This window comes from Sceloporus occidentalis, unplaced genomic scaffold, assembly GCF_023333645.1.
Source record: "Sceloporus occidentalis isolate IW3139 unplaced genomic scaffold, rSceOcc1.0.p SCAF_5, whole genome shotgun sequence".
NCBI lineage: Eukaryota > Metazoa > Chordata > Lepidosauria > Squamata > Phrynosomatidae > Sceloporus > Sceloporus occidentalis.
In genome coordinates this window covers 186031592-186038547 of record NW_028316985.1, presented here as the reverse complement: position 1 = coordinate 186038547, position 6956 = coordinate 186031592, and the positions used below count along the sequence as shown (strand labels likewise).

General features: G+C 44.8%; 1 long non-coding RNA gene across 1 annotated transcript; it reads right to left on the bottom strand.

Annotated features, from left to right (window-relative positions):
• Positions 1–4023: 4023 nt before the first annotated feature.
• Positions 4024–6605, bottom strand: LOC149313297 (uncharacterized). The gene is made up of 3 exons (XR_016281459.1): positions 6529–6605; positions 5170–5319; positions 4024–4074 (listed from the first exon to the last, which is right to left on the bottom strand). It is a non-coding gene; the product is annotated as an uncharacterized LOC149313297 (long non-coding RNA).
• Between the last annotated feature and the right edge of the window lie 351 nt (positions 6606–6956).

Here is a 6956-nt window from a genome sequence, read left to right as displayed (position 1 = left end):
GCCATTAAGAGCCATTAAGAGTGATATGAATGTGTCAAGCCTGCTCAGGCAGGAGGGTGTTTTAGGAGATTGTCACATGGACAAAAAGACCCAAAAGAGATTCGGGATTTAAAAGCCACAATTGGATGTCATCACACACGCTGGCAGCCGGGCGAGAGCAACCTGGCTGCACCCCAGACCCCAGCCTCAATGAATGTGGAGGGCCCACTGTACTGATACCTGGTTGATTATAAAATTAGAAGAAGTAAATCCATGAACAGCATTTAGGAAGAATAACAAATTATTTGATCTATAGAGGATGGAAAGAGGAGTGGTATCTGTAGTGTGGTGTGGGGGGTGCAGACCGTACTGAGTGACAAGCCCAGAAGAGAGGTGACACCTGTCGCCCACCAACCTTGGCGTGGTATATGGCAGCATGGGAATGTGCCCATCACCCCCTGACATGTGCTGCTCTACATGTGAGTAGAACGCTGCACAGCAGGGGTGCAATGCATGCTCTCTCCTTGCCACTCGCTGCTCTACATGTGAGTAGAATGGCATGCAGTGGAGGGTGTGTGTTGGGTACGCTCCCTGTCTATTGCATACTGCTTTACACATAAGTAGAAGGGCATGCGATGTGGGGAGGGGAGCCGGGCACGCTCCCTCCCTGCTACATGCCACTCTACACATGAGTAGAACAGCATGCAGAAGGTAGGGATCGTGCCCAGCCCCCTCTCCTTGCCCCATGCCATCCTATGTACATCTGATCAGATATTTCAGTGCAACACTACATGGATGTCAGTGGGAGAAATTTAATCACAGCTTCGATCTTGCCCTTGAAATCAATGGGATGCAGAAGGGGAGAGTGGGGCTGGAATCATTCCTTCTCTTTTAAACAACAGCAGCAGCAGCAGCAGCAGCAACAACAACAACAATATTTTTCACACTGAACTCAAGTCAGCCAAGGTAATTCTGGAGTTTTCATTGCTGAAAAGTTCTGTAACAGCAATTTGGGATGCAGCCTCATTGCAGAATTAAAGCAGTTTGTCCCCACCTTAACTGCTATGACTCTGTCCTGTGGGATCCTGGAATTTATAGTTGGTGAGGCACCAGAACTCTCAGAGAGACCTGGCTGAATACCTAACCAAACTGCAAATCCCAGGAATCCACAGGATAGAGTCATGGCTGTTAAAGTGGGGTCAAACTGCTTTAATTCTACAGTGTGGCTACACCTTGACTGGCGATGATTCTTCCTATCTAGGGACATTGGTCCAAAATACACAGCAGAAATAATCCTGTTTGAGGCTGCTTTAACTGCCGTGGCTCAATGCTCAGGAATTCTGGGAACTGTAGTTTTGTGAGACATTGAGCCTTCTCTGTCAGAGAGCTCTGGTGCTGCAATAAAAGACAATTCCCAGAATTCCCTAGCACTCTACCAGGGCAATTAAAGTGGTGTCAATCGGGATTATATTATATTTGTTTTGGACCATCAAGACTGTTTTCATCTTTGTTTACTTTTAGCAAGGCTGTGGAAACCATTTTTGTTGTTATTCCTTTTTTAAAAGCTTGTTTTAAAAGATATATACATAAGATTATATATATATATATATATATATATATATATATATACATATATATATATATATATATATATGGAAACTAATAAAAAAAGAAACTTACCAAAAACAATGAACGTGATTGCAATGGCAAAAATGATAACATCAAACATGACAGCCATATATAATGCGTTGGGGCTATTAAGGAATGCTTTTACTCTGTCAACCAGTTTTTGGACTTTGGGACAAAAAGAAAGAAAATTGTATGAATGATCAGGAAATAAAATCTCATGATTATCATAGGAAAAAATCATGTCTATACAGTACTGTAAGAAGAACTCTATACAGATCTTGAGTTACATGCAATCCCTAACCTGGTCTTGTGGATCCTGGAAAACTCTCTTGCCTCCACCACCAATTGGTGGTTGTTGTTGTGTACCTTCAAATCCTTTCTGACTTATGGTGACCCTAAGGCAAACCTATCACAGGGATTTCTAAGGCCAAGAGCATGTGGCTTGCCTGAGTCACCCAGCGAGTTTCCATGGCTGAGTGGGGAATCGACCCCTGATCTCCAGAGTCGCAGTCCTACCTTTAAAACACTACATCATGCTGGTTCTCATGTGGGCAAGCTGGAGCATGTCCAAGCCACTACGTCATGCTGGTTCTCATGTGGACAAGCTGGAGCATGTCCAAGCCACTACGTCATGCTGATTCTCATGTGGGCAAGCTGGAGCATGTCCAAGCCACTACATCATGCTGGTTCTCCCACCATCACTTGTTGGATGGGAAGTTTGTTGTTGTTTGAACAACAGAAGTACACAGCAAGTTGAATATGAGTCAACAGTGTGATGCAGCAGCTTTAAAAGGCAATGCAATTCTAGGCAGCATCAAGAGATGTATAGTGCCAAGGGAAGTAATAGTACCACTCTATTCTGTTTTGTTCAGGCCTCATCTGGAATACTGCATCCAGTTCTAGGCACCTCAATTTAAGAAGGAGGTTGAGAAGCTGGGGCGTGTTCAGAGGAGGGCAACCAAAATGGTGAAAGGTGTGGAAACCACAAACCCCTATGAGGAGAGATTTAGGGGCTTGACAGACAACTGCTAAGGGGCAGCGGGATGCCACCCCTTTCCTGGTCAGATCGGGGCCGGCAACTTCACACCATGCCCCCAGTTCAAAAGGAGCCGAAAAAAGCGGCTCCATTTTCCACCCTCGAAACGGCACCATAGCCACGATGTTGTGGCTATATGGCACTACTTTGGTGCTTCATCATCTGGACACAGCGCTGGAGTTGCGCCATGATGCTACACACCATGTGGAGTGGCGCATGGCATCAGGGCACCCTGGGGGGCAGAGTCAGGCCTGTGTTGTGAGGATGCTATGCCCTGACTCTGCCCCCATGCCAGCCTTTCAGGCCGGTCTGTAAAGGGCATTTGGGAGCTGGGGGTGTTCAGCCTGGAGCAGAGAAAGTTAAGAGGGGACATGATAGCCCTGTTTAAATATTTGAAGGGATGTCATATCTGCTGCTTCAGAGACTAGGACATGGAACAACCGATGAAAGCTACAGGGAGAGAGATTAAACAGAGGCTGGAGGGCCATTTGTTGGGAGTGCTTGGGTTGTGTGTTCCTGCATGTTGGAATGGGGCTGGACTGCATGGCCCTTCAGGTTTCCTCCAACTCTATGATTCTACGATTCTATGAAAGAATGGCTATGCCTATAAGTTTGTGATTGGCTATTTGCTCAGAATGCTGACTGAGACCTCTCAGCCTGGTCCAGCACTTCTATTTTTCTACATAGTACATTCATATATTTTTCATAATGAAAAAAAATGAATGAATGTGTTTCCAGTGAGCTTGCTGACCTTACTAGTAGTGCTGTAAAACCTTTTATTTTATCATCTCACCCCTGCAAGTGGGCAGGAAATGTTACTTCCCTTTGCATCCTCTTCAAGAGTCCTGTATCTACACTGCAGAGTCGTGGGTCTATTCTACACTGTGGTTTAGTGCTTTGAGTAATGGACTTGGACTCCAGGAGACGAGGGTTCAAATCCCTACTGAGGCCTGGAAACCCAATGGGATTACTTTGGGCAAGTTGTCCTCTCTCAGCCTCAGAGGAAGGCAATAGCAAACCCCACCTGAACAAATATTGCCAAGAAAACTCCATGACAGTGGAGCCAAAAGTCAGAAATGACTTGAAGGCACAGCAAAAACTGAAGTCATCCCAGTTTGAGATCAGTGACGCTCAAATAACAATAACACACCACTTGATATCAGAGACACCAGCGGTTTGAAGGTTTTAGCCCTAGGACTTGGCTCCTCTGCTGGGCTTTGCAAAGGACTTGCAAAGCTACAAAACTGAATCTCCTCAGCTAAAAGTATTGCGGCTTCTCCCTCACTCCCATCTCCTCCATTGATCATGTTCCTTTTCAGTCCCTTTGTCAACTTCCCTTTACAATAACTTCAATGGGCCACTTGCGTGTGTGCATACTGCTTCCGTACATCGTGTTTTGTCCTTTTCGTCTTCGGGCGGCTTCTTTGGATCTGATAAAACAATAGAATATGTTTCCCATCAGTACTAAAGTAAATTTTAAAAAAACAGTAAACATTAATACATACATGAACACATGTAGGGGTCAAGTCAGAAAAGCCAAAGCCCAGAATGAACTCAGGCTTACTAGAGAGGTTAAGAACAACAAAAAGTGCTTTTTTGGATATGTCCGCAGCAAAAGGAAGAAGAAGGAAACGGTAGGGCCACTGCGTGGAGAAGATGGCAAAATGCTAACAGAGAAAAGGCAGAATTACTCAAGACCTTCTTTGCCTCCGTCTTCTCAGAAAAGGAAAAGGGAGCTCAACCTGAGGATAATGGAGCAGAGGACAGAATAGGGGAATTTCAGCACAGAATAAGTAAAGAGATAGTACAGGAATACCTTGTTAATCTAAATGAATTTAAGTCCCCGGGACCAGATGAACTACATCCAAGGGTACTAAAAGAACTGGCAAATGTAATATTGGAGCCATTGGCAATAATCTTTGAGAACTCTTGGAGAAGAGGAGAAATCCCAGCAGAATGGAGGAGGGCAAACGTTGTCCCCATCTTCAAAAAGGGGGAAAAAGAGGGGCCCAACCTGGCCTCCCATGATTTGGATTTTTTGTGAGGGAGAGGTGGCAGATCACTCCTTCACCTCCACAGAAAAAGGCTTTGCAGTTTAATGGAGTATCCACAGAAATCTCCAGAAATGTGCATTATCACACACATGGCCATCCATCTGCTGCACATTTTTGACAGAGGAAGGATGAACTGAGGTGAATTTGCACAGGAAAGTGAAGACAATTAACCCCTGATACGAAGGCGCAAAAATCCACTGCAATTTGCACAACACATAGACTGGGAGGAGGCGGTCTATGTGTCTGGTCCCTTGTCTTTTGGTAAGGTTTTTCATTAGAATGAGGGGGGAAAGGACCTTCTTTCTGTGACCTGTGCTGTCTGTCCTACAAACAGGACATGGAAAGACCTTTCTTGCGCATTGCCAAATTATGTCTGATAGCAGTCAGAAATGTTCCAATCTAAAGAGCAGGCAAAGTGCCATTATGTGCTTGCATTCCTGAAAAGAGAAAGTCATAGCACAAGTCACTTACCTTCCTTGCCTGGTCCTGGTGGAGGTTTGCCTTCTTTGCCTGGTGCTGGTGGAGGTTTGCCTTCTTTGCCTGGTGCTGGTGGAGGTTTCTTCGGCGCCATTTTATCTCCTTACTTTTAGTATTGTTTCATATTGTACTCTGTTCATGAAGCTAAAGAACAGAGAAGATTGTTAAATGGAATTAAAGCATTTCCTACAGCAAATATTTGATAAGGGAAGTGGAGGTGTGATAATCTGGGTATTATTTTCCATTCATATTTTTCCATTTTAAGGCCATGAAATGTGTTATTAGTAGCAAATAATGAAAGTGTGTGCATACACTGTATAATAAATATTCATTAATTTTATTTTTAAAAAAGCCTTTACTTCTTTTGGTTCAGGTTTTTCCATTTAGAATTATTTGCTTTTTAGCATATTAAGTCTGATAGTCTTTTGATCTCTTAGACTTTGTCCTTTTCTTTGTCAAACAAAAATTTAGGGCCAGAAAAACAAAATTTTGTCAGATCAAAGCCTTGAAAGCTTTAAGTCCGTTTGCTTTGCATTGTGCCAAATTGAAGAGCACCTTTCCTTAAAAGATGAGAGGTCCTTCATAGATGAGAGGTTGCTCAGAACTAAAGAAGAACTAAAGGAGGCATTGTAAAACTATAAATCACAGGATTCCATAGGATGGCGCTTGAGCACTTAAAGTGGTGCTAAACAGCATTGTTTCTACAGTGTAGATGCACCCGAGGTGTTCAGCCGGTTAGCCTGGGTGGTGAGTTCAAGAGCAAGCAAAGTTTAGGGAGAGATTCCAGCCTTCTTGGTGGTGCAACTTTCTCCTGCATACCCAATCCCCCTAGAAACATGTCATAATGTAGTTTCACTCTATGGGGATGTGTTGCGGGCAGGATGAAGCTGGAGCAGAAGGACAACGGCTGACTGAAGATATTTCATAGGCTGTGGTGAAGAACCAAGTGGTGCCTCCTCCCAGTCTATGAAGAGTTGGGTCTTGGACCAACTTTGGTGATGGAACAGCATCCTCTAAAGGCAGAAGGTTAATCCAAAGGGCACAAAGCAAGATCCAAAGCACACAGCTCCACTCTACTGCTCCACATCTTGCTGCCTCTTCCCAGTGTTGGCCACCTGAAGCATTTGGCCAGGTTCACTCCCTGTCTTCTCCTATCTGAAGGACCCCCAACACTAAGCCTCATGGAGCCCTTTCTCTCCCAGCCTCTTGAGGACCTGTGGCCAGCCAGAGGAGTTGGCTACCTAACTGACACCATGACTGGGCATAAGGCAGCTACATCTGGATAACATTCCCCATTCAGGGCTGCCCAGCTTTGGAAATCATCGCAAGTCAACCAACTTATCTACAACTTACCTGGGTTTCCTAGTAGAGTTGTTCCTTCCTCCAGCAGCTTCCAACTGCTTTTGCTATGATGCAGAATATTGTGGAACCCTTCCCATTATGCTTCTTTGTGATTTGGCCTCATGCTCCTCTGTGATTGGCCACAGCAGGCAGCCAATCAGGATTCATCACCTAGCTACCAGGTATTAGGATGAGTGATGTGTAAGTCCAAAGCTGGCACATTAAACTCTAAATGTAAGGCAGGTACTACAGTATTTGATAATAAATTACAGTGGCCCTTTCCCTTATGCGGGGGATCCGTTCCGCACCCCCCCCCCCCACGTAAGGGACATTCCGCACATGCTTGAGCCCCATTAAAGCCAATGGGGCTCGTGTTCGCAGCAGCTCTTTCCAGGGCCTAACTGAAATCAAGAGATGCTATATCTACAGCATTCCCTTTG